This window comes from Parasteatoda tepidariorum, chromosome 2 (genome assembly GCF_982258835.1).
Source record: "Parasteatoda tepidariorum strain Cologne lab strain chromosome 2, Ptep-v5.0, whole genome shotgun sequence".
Taxonomy (NCBI): domain Eukaryota; kingdom Metazoa; phylum Arthropoda; class Arachnida; order Araneae; family Theridiidae; genus Parasteatoda; species Parasteatoda tepidariorum.
The window spans coordinates 56,880,630-56,893,922 of record NC_141756.1 but is presented as its reverse complement, the minus strand read 5'-3'; the positions used below and the strand labels follow the sequence as shown (position 1 = coordinate 56,893,922).

At 25.5% G+C, this 13,293-nt stretch overlaps 1 protein-coding gene across 1 annotated transcript in view; it reads right to left on the bottom strand.

The window, feature by feature from the left end:
* The window catches only part of IA-2 (tyrosine phosphatase IA-2), a 357,746-nt gene that overhangs the window by 7,058 nt on the left and 337,395 nt on the right, over positions 1–13,293 (bottom strand). The gene's annotated exons all lie outside the window — the stretch shown is intronic.

The following is a 13,293-nucleotide window of genomic DNA, read 5'->3' as shown; positions in this document are numbered from 1 at the left end:
GTATTCCTTATTATTGTCACTTCAATTAATTCTGATCTCAAAAGTGGGTTTTAAAAACAAACTATTTTGAAATTTCACCAGTTTTCAATAGAAGGTTAAAGTAATTTAAATGCAAAACGATTTCCAAGTAAAATTAAAAAAATACTATAAAAAGTAAATGATGTAAAAATTTTAATTGAAAATTATATAAAGTGTTTTATGGTAAAAATCAATGTATAATTTGTTTTAGATGTATTTTTTATATATACTATGATGTTTGTATATTGGTACATATTTACAGCAAATAAAGTAATAATATATATAATAATAGATATTTTTGATAGTATAATTGATACTTGTTATTGAATGATAGATATTAGTAATAGAATAAGCAAACGGAAAATAAGTTTATTTTATTTTTTTAATTATCCAGATACATTTGTTTCGAAACATTGAATCTTAGCAAAACTAGTATGAATACATTATTTTGAAGCAGCTGAGAAATGAATTATTTTAAAACACAAATTGATATATTATTCCCAAACTATCCAAAATAATCAAGAATGAATTCAGTAAGGTATTGATTTAGACATTAAAACTAATAAAAGCATTTTTACTTAAAATAACTAAAAATTAGCGGCCTTTTTAAAATAGAAACATTTATGGAATATATATTTAGAACTTAGCCGCATATTTTCATATATCGTATCTATAAGAAATCATATATAAAATGTGATGTAACTCTTGTTTTCAAGAAATAGAAATAAAAAGATTTTACAAAATGCTGCTAAACAGTAGCATTTTATCAGGGATTTCTCATACCTACAACATTAATAAAATTACATTATATTTAAATTTTCATGAAGTTATTATACTTTTCTACTTGAAATAAGATATAATTTGATTCAGATATAATTTGATTCAGATATAATGTGAATGAATTAGGAAATTTATTTCACATAATAATAATAAAAATAACACAAACTATCCAAAATAATCAAGAATGAATTCAGTAAGGTATTGATTTAGACATTAAAACTAATAAAAGCATTTTTACTTAAAATAACTAAAAATTAGCGGCCTTTTCAAAATAGAAACATTTATGGAATATATATTTAGAACTTAGCCGCATATTTTCATATATCGTATCTATAAGAAATCATATATAAAATGTGATGTAACTCTTGTTTTCAAGAAATAGCAATAAAAAGATTTTACAAAATGCTGCTAAACAGTAGCATTTTATCAGGGATTTCTCATACCTACAACATTAATAAAATTACATTATATTTAAATTTTCATGAAGTTATTATACTTTTCTACTTGAAATAAGATATAATTTGATTCAGATATAATGTGAATGAATTAGGAAATTTATTTCACATAATAATAATAAAAATAACAATATATAAATAATTTAAAAAATTTATAGTTTAGCGTAAGAAACTAACGTAAGAAGATAAAGCTGCCAAGTATTTAGGTTTTATTACATAAAATGTTGTTATTGTTTAAACTATAATAACATAATAATCATATTGTTAAAAATATTATAATAATATAATTATATTTAAATATTTCAAAAATTCAAGCATTTAACAACAACAGTAACCCAAGAGAATATCAAAATTTATTATAAACTACAATGCTCTATGAATATAGTTTTGTTATTTATATTGAAGCTATGTTTTCTAAAATACAAACAATAACAAAAAAAAAAAATATAAAAGAGTTAAAATATTATATTGCCAAATTAGCAGTTTCATTTAAATTTAAACAAATCTATTTTCATGAAATTAATTATTCTAGAGTTGAATATGCAAATAAAAAAAAAAGATAAATAGATTTCTTATATTACTTTTATAAATAAGTTCGCAAATTGATATTTAATTAGTTTAAACATCAAACTTTATGAAATTTAATACTCAAAAACGGGGAAACTGACTTCGATCCTAGTTGTTCACGCAGGAAGAAAAATTTTAATTCTTTTTATGTTTAGCATTACACATTGAACATCTGTGATTTCAATGAATCCACTTCGTCAATCAGAATCATTCTCTTTCAATTTCGATTGTTCCAATTATCGCGCCCTTCTATCAGGGGATGTGAAAGGGTTGTTTGTCGGGACAGCTCTATGTTATCAATGCGCAAGAGTACTGTACACAAACTGTGTCGTGCATTGTTAATGATGGATTGCCGCAAGCGATAGACTTAGTGGAATTAAGTACTTATTTATTCACAAGTGTTCCCCCGGATTCGAAAATCAGTGTAGTTTAGGAATTTCAAGTTAGTGATGCTGGAAAATTTGTGAATTGTTTGCGTCCTTTAAGATAAATTTTCTACCCATTTATCATCGGTTGAAAAAAAACATTATTATTTTTTTATTTTTGGCTGCATTGTAAAATTTATGAATTGTTTCTGTCTTTTAAAATAAATTAAAATTTGCTACTTATTTACAAACTACTAAAAAGGAAAACACTAATTTTTATTCTCGTTGTATGATTATTAGAACATTCGTGAATTGTTTATGCCCTTTAAGATAAGTTCTAATTTGCAACGTATTATGAACTTTATATTTTTTTCATGATTATAGAAAAATTTGGGTATTGTTTGCAACTTTTTAGATAAGTTTAAATTTGACAAGTGTTTAGTAACTGAAAAAACCCCTGCTACTTTCCGTTTTTGATTATATAATTATTAGGCAGAATAGTAAAAATGATGAAAAAATTTATTTCTCATAACTGCAAATTTTGGTTATTTGTTTAAATGTTAAAAAAAAAATTGCTCATGAGACTTCCTTTTTCTAGAGAAATAAAAATATGTCATAAAATATTCTCGATCTAACGTTTTTGACATGCAAACCTTTATTTTTAAATTTTCTTTCACATCGGTGAATAAAAAAATTTTAGGAATCTAATCTTTTTTTTTCAATAGAGTTTCCTGATCATTATAGTTTCAATTTCACATCTTGTGTAAATTAATGAGTATGGAGTGTATCGAAGTACTTCATGAATGTTTAATCTTCATAATGTTTTGTACCCTGTTAATTTTATGCTTTGTGGTTTTTTGTACAATTTATAAAGTTCGAAAACGTTTCTACAAAACGTTCCAATTCAAAAAATTTTTTCTCATGTTGAAAGAAACTACGAATTTCAGCATTTTTTATACTCATCAATTTTTTGTATATTTATTTAAGATTAGTATGCTTGGTATTTGTTTTTTTAAGCAAGAATATTGGTTTTTATTCCAAAATTAAAACCGTTGTCACTTCACAATGAGAAAAAAGCAATAAAGCCGGTGGTGTTTATTTATGCCCTCTCTGCTGAAACAAATTAAAATTTAAAACATGCTTAATTAATTTTAATTTCTTTACCGTTTAAATAGATTTGAATCACGTAAGATTGATCAACATTTTCTCTTTTTCATTTATTTCTAATGGATGTGATAATATTCATAACACTTCTCAAAGTATGAATAATTTCCCCCAAAACATGATAGTTCGTTATTAATTTCTGTTTGATGTTTGAGAAAGGTTTCAAAAGTTAGCACAATTTTATATTTAAAATAAATAATTGGCAAAAATAAATTTTAAATAAGAATATTTTGGAGTTGCTATTAAAAAATTGAAAATCAAACAAACGTGTCGTAAATATTAAAATTGTTGCATGATATTATGCACTAGGACATTTTTTCTCCCTACGACTTTCTTTACAAAATAAGAATAAAGGAAAAATACAGGGAAAATTTGTTCGCAGAATATAGTCATATATGCACTACTAAAACTTCAAGAGGCAGTATTTAATTGATCAAGTTTTTTCTTCTTTTTACTTTCCCATCCTGTTACTATATCATCTGTCATAAGAAATTTCAAATCTACTGTGATCAGCTTTTATTTTTTTCAACTCAATAAACAATTTTACACAACTTTACGCTTTATTCATTTTCAAATAAACAAAAGGTTTCAAAATTAAAAACGATACGAGTTTATTAATACAAATGTTCTAAATTCGAAGCTCTATGTAAGAGTACTTCCTTTTTAAAGAATTTATTTGTGTTATTTACTGAAACTATAAAGTAAAATATTAAATTATTCGCAACATTATAAAATTTTCAAAACTGTTGTGCGTAATTTTAATTTCAGCTATGTTTTTTACCTCTTAGATTTATACGATCAACTTTATTATAGCCATAAGTTTATAATATAATTGGAAACTATAACATTGAATTTGTTTTTCATCCGAAGCAGTTATTAGTTCGATCTTATTGTACAAATTTGTTTAATATAATGAACTATGTCTTTCGATTCTACTTAGTCATTTTTTCACTTCATCATCATAATGATATTTGAATTGAGGAAATGTCATGAAATTAAAACATATTAATTTCAAAATACGTTTTTAATATCAGAAAACTGGTTTTTTACTATTTCATTTACAATGGCAAACAAATCAGTTTAAACAATTGTATGCAAAAGTCAAGAAAATTATTTTTAATTAGTTCATTAATTGTAGCTTAATGCAATAAAAACTAGTGTCAGTTGTTGAGAACTAAGAGATTTTAAGTTAGAAGAAAAATATAATAAGTAATTTTTGTAGTTATTTTATCTGCATTAAAAGGTATTTTTTACATGTATGTAAAGTTAGATTTTAGTTTTACTCGCTATTAAGTTTTAATTAGCTGTTTTTGTTTTACGAGTCAGGAATTCTCTTAATCGTTCCTCAAAAATTGGCATTAGTTATTCTTGCATTGAGCTGCAGATATGTTATACCATACATCAGCAACATCTCTCATCAAGGCATTTGACCAGTGCAAAAACATAATTTTGGGTAAAATTTATTATAAATTTAGAATTCTTGTACTTTTAGCTTTCTAAAAATACTTTGCTTTTTATTTATACTCCAATGGTTTAGAAAGTTATAGCAGTTTTTGTGCAAGGTGGTAACAGTGGATAGAATGATGATTTTAAGTCTTTAAATGCGTTTATCTAAAAATCAGTTTTTCTTTTCACATTTCACATCACCTTAAACACGATATCTCTTGTTTTTTAAAATAATAGTCTACAATTTTTCCCGAGCATTTATGGTTATAGCACACTTGTTGTTGAACTACAGAATACGAGAAAAAAGTGGAATTAAATTTTTTATGTAAGTTTTCTCGTAAAAATGAGTGATGAAATTTCTAAAAGTTTGCTTTTATAATTACATTGATACCTAGCTCAGTAGTATATGCACTTGCTTTTAAGGTAAAAGTTCAGAACATAGTTGGTAGCTTTCTAAATAAAATCCCAAAAGGATTTTTTTCTTTAGGAGAAAAATTTTTTTTTGCAGTGTTTAGCGGATATGCAAAAAAAAAAAAATAGCCTTATTTTTACTTAAAAATGGCCTTTAAAAATAAAAATAATAATTTTTTCTGCCAGTTTTATAAGTTTTTACAATATAATAAAACAAATAAACTAGTTTATTTAAAATTTTATATGAATATTTAAAAAAAAGTTGTTGAAACTAGTCAGATAATAAAATCAATTGCAAGTATGAAACTAATTGTTTAGTTACAATTTATATATGTTAAGCAAAGTTTTTTTCCTTTTTTCTCCATTATATTATGTTAACTGTTGTAAATCAAGTGGTTTCAAATTTCGATTGTTGTAACAACCTCTGAATATTTATAATGACAGTAAGAGCATTCATCCGGCATCTTTGTATTAGTTTTTACTATTAGTCTTCATGCTCTTTTGGTTTTAATATTTCAACTATAGAGTACAATAGGTTTTGAGATAAAGTCAATTTATTTTGATTATCTCTTTACTATACTAATAAAATAAATAGCCTACGCTGTTTTTGAGTTTCTTGAAATTCTTTATCAAAAATTTTCTATGGTAAGAATTTTTTATCCAGAAACTTTTGATTTATTAATTGATGTTGTTTAGCACATTTGTTTGTGGGTCATTTTAAACAAAAAGTTTTTAATTTTTTAAAAAAAGAAAAAAACGAATTTTTGATTGCTTAAAACTCTTTTTAATAAGAATTTTTCTCAAAAGTTTTAGTTGCTCAATTTAATTAATTTAAAGGCATTTTTCAGAAATTAAAAGAAATATTCAATATTTATCAAATCTCAAAAAAAGTTTTTTTTTACGTAACTTTTAAAAATTTCTAAAATAATATTTCATTTAAATAATACGTTATATTTCATATAGTGATATGTTATTAAATTCCTTAACATGTGTTTTAAAATTCTTGTTAAAATCAATTCATTCGATCTACACATTTGAGGTCAAAAATCAATATTTAAAAAAAGAAAAACCCAAACTTTCACTACCGCAATAATCACAGGCGGAATTAAAATGATTCGAAAAAAGTTTGTTTGGTCGAATAATAAAATTTGTGTGACTAACTTTGATAATTAAGAATTGTCAAATTATAATTCTTACTCGTAAATTAAAATTTCATCACCAATTTAAAATGCAACTTTAACTTCAGCTCATTAATTCATTATTTTCGTTTTTAGAATCTCAATTTTGTTATTTAATATCCGTTTGTGAGCTTATGATGCATTGAATTTCAACCAGAGCATTAAACATTACTAGGGCATTAAATGCAAGCCAAGAAATAGGTTAGGGAACTTCCTTTAAGATTTGAGAGATATTGCTGAGTGACTATAGTAGAAAACAATTATTAGTTTAGTTATAAAGTCAATGAAATGACGCTAAGTAGAAGCATATTAGAAATTGAATTTCTCAGTCACGGTGACCATCCGTCAAGAGGAATAAGAATGACAAGCATCACTTCTAGAAAACAGAATAATGCAGAAGCTAAGTTGAGAAGAGTGCTCCCAAAACCTTTTGCATCAAGACTACTATGCAATTAATTGCAAATAAAATTGCATGGATGTCAAAATGCTAAAGGTAAACGGGAAAAGAAAACAGTATAGAAGCAGATAGAAAGGTTGAAAACAACCATGAAATTCTGGTATTAATTCTATGCCGCATTATTGCATTTGAAATAAATGCATGAAAGCACATATTCTTAAAAAGACTTGATAACTTCTTGATATTACGTCGCTTACATCATGTAGCAAAGGTGAGAAGAGTGCTCCCAAAACCCTTTGCATCAAGATGACTATGCAATTATTAGTAAATAAAATTGCACAGGGATCAAAATGCTAAGGGTAAAGGGGAATGAAGAAAACTATGGATGATAAGCAGATAAGCATGCAGAGAAGGTAGCTTATTCTTTAGCAATTATCAAAGTCTTTTTTTCTAAAGTATAATATTATACAAATGTAATAACTATAAATCTATATTCAAAACCAACATTTTGTTGTTTACATGTGAAAAAAAAACTAAGAAACTAAAATAGGAGGTCGAAAGAAGGGACAGGCGTGAAGATATTTAACATTAACTCTGTTAAGAATATACGTATAAAAATACATAATTTCGTTTGTCAACTTATAATTTGTTATTCAAAATGTAAAAAATAATATATTCAAGAGCAAATACTGACAATAAATCTAAGGTTTGTACAGAAATTTCGAACAAAAAGATCAGCAAGATGACTATGCAATTATTAATAAAAAGTTGCAGACATATCAAAATAATAAGGGTAGATGAGAATGAAGAAAACTATAGATGATAGGAAGCAGATAAGCCTGCAGAGAAGGTAGCTTATTCCTTAGCAATTATCATATTCTTTTTTTTTTCAAGAGTATTATATTGTAAAAATTTAATAACTATAAATCTATATTAAGAAAGATATTTTGTTGTTTACATGCGAAAACAAAAAATGAAATATGCTGTCAAATGAAGGGATAGGCTTGAGAATGTTTAACATCAACTCTATTAAGAATATACGGATAAAAAATACATAATTTTAAAGGTCAACTTATAATTTATCACTCAAAATGTGAAAAATAATATATTAGAGAGCGAATACTGATAACAAACCCAAGCTTTGTACAGAAATTTTAAATGAAAAATAATACATTCTAATATCGTGTTTCTATATTTATAACAACTATTCTCTTGGTTTAGTACGTTCGACATCCACATTCTTGCCAATATAACTCAAAAAACTCATTTAATAATAAATGAATAGATGTGTATCATATTTAAAGGTTAAATAATTCGTATTTATTTTTAATTTAACGAATAACAGTACAGTCGTGTGTGAAAAATGATATCAAATCTGACCTTTGAATAGAAATTTTAAATAAAATTTTCTTTTTGTGATTTTTGTTTTAGCAGTGAAATTTTTTTAAGGGTGGGTGTGTAAAAAATTTAAATATAAATAAATTTGGAGCTAGCAATTGGATATTTTTTTTAATATTTATAATGGAAAATAAAATTAAGTGATTGATTAATTATGTTTTGTCTTAAATATTCCAGATACATAATATAAAGCGAAGGTTTTCAAATGTTTTAATGAGATTACATTTGTTTACTCCTTGGTTTTCAATGAAAATTTAACAATTATCTATTGCATTGTTCGCTATAATTATTTGTTAAACAACTATTATTAAGTTATAAAAGCATTTTCAGAGAAATTTAGCTTTTGTTTTATTATAATAAACTATTTAATTAGGTATAAAAATAGGGTAAAAAGATATGCATTTGAATTATTTGTAAACTCAGATAGGGATAGATCAGCAATCGATAATTCTCTTCCTTTTCTATATAAAAAATTTGAAGGAAAACTTTATAATAGAAAAATACTTTTTCAAAAAAAAAACAAACTTTGAGCTTGATTTAATATATATGCAAAGCATGATCAATAATATTTCAACCTTTAGGGGGTGAAGGCAGATTTATATGATTTTTACTATAATACAAAAATTAAATATTTTTATTCACTTTTTAAAACCAAATTTTTAGCTACATAAATATGCGGGAAGACTGAAATTCAGAAATTAAAATCATATTAAGATTAAACTAATAGCTAAATCTATAAGTTTAAAAATATTATGAAATTAAAAAAAAATAATTTGGCTACACATTTCAATAAAATAATAAGCATGAAGTAAAAATAGATTTATTGGGAAAATCTCGCCCTTCTTGTTAGGACAAAAGTGAAGGCTATTGATTATTATACAAGAAAAAAAGGTACAATTATTATTCGTAACATATGATAATTTTAGGAATTAAGTAATTTAAATATTTTCTTGTATAATTTACTAATTGTTTTTTAAATAAAACTTTCAGCTCTTGAAAATTTGATTATACACTCGAGTTCTAATGAGTATTGCATTGATAATGGATACTTGTTAGTCCTTAATGGTAACGTGAAATAAATTGTAATTTAATGGTTACATAAAATATTGGTAACGTAAGATAAATTTTTGAAAACATTGTATATAATTTTATTTTGATTCGCTTATGGAGCTGTAAGCTTTGAAATACGTTAATCCAAAATTAACAAAGTTAAGTAAATTTTTACACACTCATAATTTTGGCATGGCGAGGAAGATATGATTTATTTCGATTTATTTCAAACATCGTACTAACGTTATATTAAAATGTATTCTCACAATTTTTCTTGACACATTATACATTGCCATAAATATAGAACACGTTCATAGCTCATTACTAACCATGATCATTAGCGAGTATGATATTGTCACGATAGCTATTGAACATGAAGTTATAGTGAGTACAAAAATTTATTAAAAGAACTGAAATAAATTCATTACGCAATTTAAAAAATGTGCAAATAAATTTCAAACGTTGTTATGAATAAAACGTAATTAAAAAAATATCTAAGTAAGTACTTGATATAAATAGTTATAACCATTTAGTGGGTAAAAAATGCCTAAGCATAAAGAAAAGAATAAAATAGATGAAGTAGTAGGGAATTAAATGACTTTTTTTTAAATGTAACATATGCGATTTAGTGTCTTTTGTATTTTAACGACGTTGACGTTTTATCTAAATTAGGGGTTTTCAACCTTTTTTAAGCAGTAATCTCAATAGCTATGTCATATTCATCAACCAAAGATCAACTTTAAAATTAACGAAGTTAATTAAATATTCGCTCGCTCTCGAAAATAGCAAAACAAAAACAAAATGGTGAATAAAAAGCTATTCGATAGGAGTAGAAATAAAATCGGGGTTATCTATAGTTATAGCAGCTAATTCTAAATTTTTCCGTTAAATTCTATAATTATTTAAGATTAAAAAATGCTATTTCCCCAACTTTTTTTTCTGACCTACTTAGAAAAATGCCTAGATTCATAATTTGGGTATACGAGTTTTAAATATTTTTTTCCTAAGAGTTCCGCTTTCTTAACTCTAATTATTTCTTAATTAAACTAATGTAAACGTAATGTAAAATGTAGTAATATATATGTTTAAGCAAGTTTTTTTGCACGATTAAGAGCAATCAGTTTAATGGAACACATTATATTAAAACGAATACCAAAATGGATTATAATTATAAATAATACAGTAATTTAGATATGCATAAAAATTTAATTTTCTACCCCTACCTATGATACTTATCTGAAGTCGATATATAGACAAGTGATGGAAAATTTCCATGTAATTTTAAGGCTTAATCAAATGAAACTATTTAAGAATCAGTAGAACTAATAGTTCTGAAGTTGTATTTTTGACATGAAAAGATCTGAAGTTCACTCGATTATTGTGAGCCTTGATTTTATGAATAGATTTTTTTTAGTGAATGTTCAGTTTAATGTTTTATGTACAGCGATTTTTGAAGAGAAGCACGAAGTTTAAATTACATGCAAAACTTGTATATTTCCTTCTTCTCTTTAAAAGAAAGGTAATAAAAGCATTTAAAGCCTTAGTTTTTAAGCATTTTTGCTTATTACAGCTTTTATTTTTGTTAATTTCCGTTGTTCGTGGCAGATGTGGAAAGTGAACTTATTATGAATGAAATTTTCATTACTTCTTAACTATTAAAGGTGCTGACTCATGTTTGCAATACGAAAAAAATTCGACTCATGTCTATAATACGTATAATATGCATAAAAATACGCAATAAATAATACTTCACTTTTTGAGATAGCAACGTACGATGCTTAAATAGGTACAAGTTCAAAATTGTACTTTTTCTATTTAAATACCTTTGTAACATCTCAATTATCATTTAATTATTTTACAGCATTTTAATTATCATTCGTTTCGTGTCATTGGATTTAGGGTATGAAAACCTCGTTAGAAACAAAGCCTCATTTGTCCAAGTAGCCACATTTAAGCTTCTCCCGTTGTGCCTCCTTACTGCCAAAACACGATATGTAAGGTCATGCAACTTTTACCCTCTTTCGAAGAGGGGGGTATTTAGCATTTTGACGCGGTTTGAAATTTCAGAGTTTTTGAAACATCGTGTTTGAGTTTTGAAAGTTCTTGATTTACCTTTCGTAGAAAGGACTGGAAAAGGACAAGAACACAATCTCTGAAAAAGAAATCTTTGTTTTCCAATGGTAGAATAATCTGGAAAACCGGTTCGATAGGTATTAGCTGATTTAGTCGTTTTAGAGTTGTAATGCTAAAAAAATATGTGGAAATGTTAAAAGAACTGGTTACAGACGAATGTTAAGCGAAATAGTCCTGACTTTAGAAATTGGTTTGAATAATTTTCTAGTGATCGTTTGTTTTATTGTAATACATTATTATTGGTGTACAAAAATAGGTGTGAGAAAGAGTGTCTCGTTTTAATATGAATTACAAGACCCAATTTTCTTTTTTAAATTTGCTAATTAAATTTGAAGAAGCCTTGCTTTCATCTTTTTTCTAAACAAATGACGTCCGTTTTAAAATTAATAAACATGTGTTTCGAACTATTAAATACGTAAACTCTAAAAACAGAGATAGATAAATATTTTATAAATACAAAGTATAAAAGTTAAAATAAATATAAGAAGTTCAGAATTTTCGTCTCCTTCAATTTTATTCGAATAAGAATAAATCCCCCGAAGCAAAAAAAATTGGGTATCACTCATTGTCTAAGGACTCTATAATGCGCATTTGCATAATATTATATGTAGTTAAATATCAAACTTAAAGAGTTACACTTAAAGAGTTACAATTATTTGTATATTACAAAACACTCATTAGAGCTCGAGTATACAACCATACAAAGACATACTTAGACATTACTCGAAATAAGTCTGATCATAACTTAATATTTTAACCTAAAATTGTTGGGTTATACGGGCCAATTTAAAGTGTGGACTAAAAATTATACTTCTTTAATGATTGAAAAGTGCAATTTTTAAAACTAAATAAAAGGGCTAGAGAATTCATTTATGAAATAGAATAAAGTTTTTCGGATTTGATTTTTTTATTTGGTAATAAGGGGGAGTATTTCTTAAAAATTTTAGAAACTATAATTGTTGTGTTTGGTGAGGGGATAGTTATAGGGCCCTATGAATCAAGCAGAATATTTTTTTAAAAGTATGATACAGAGATGCAGATAAAAAAACAGAATAAAAAGAAAAACACAAATTAAGAAAAAATATATACTTTGATTTTGATTCTTGTTTTAATTTTAACCATTTAATAGATAGATTATCTTATACCCATATTCACCTTCAAAGCAGTTATTAATTTTATTGAAATGAAATGAAGGTAATTTTGAAGTTGAAATTCCTTCAAACTTTTGTATTTTTCTTAAAACATTGGCCGTACAGCTCTTTAAGAGTCTGCAAATTGCTAACGAAATTATTAAAATTGAAAAAAAGAGAAGGGAAAGTTACACGAAGAAAACCCATTAAGATAAGTTTTTCTGGTAAATGAAGACATTTTCTAATAAATAAAAATTATTGAGATATTCCATGACTATACAGACAATTGTATATTACAAATTTTTCCTCATTTTTGCAAAATTTTTAGGGCTCTACGTAATGAAAATAGATTCTAAGAAGATGATAAAAATTAAAACAAGTCATAATCACAAATAATATAATAGTAGGTAGAACAGAAATTTTATTAAGCTAGTCTTATATGCAATGTATTCAGTTTTTGTTTATTCTTCGTTAAGAGCCTTATGCTGATATTATGCAATTTCAAAATTGATTTTAAAATTTCTTGATATAATTTTCTAAGAGTAGATATGAAGCTTGTAGAGAGAAGAATAAAGCATAGAAAAAAGTTGAGAAGATTTTCCCCAGAACACGAACCCCATTTCGGTTACTATGCAATTGATGTTAAAAAAATTGCATGGATTCCGAAACAAAGAACGTAATTGGGAAGAAGAAGGCTTTAGATGTTGAGAGGAAGAATTGATTTAAAGTGACAGTTCAAAGAAGAAAGTATCTTTCAGATGGAAAATGTCTTCGTACGATTTAAAATATTCTGAGAAAGTT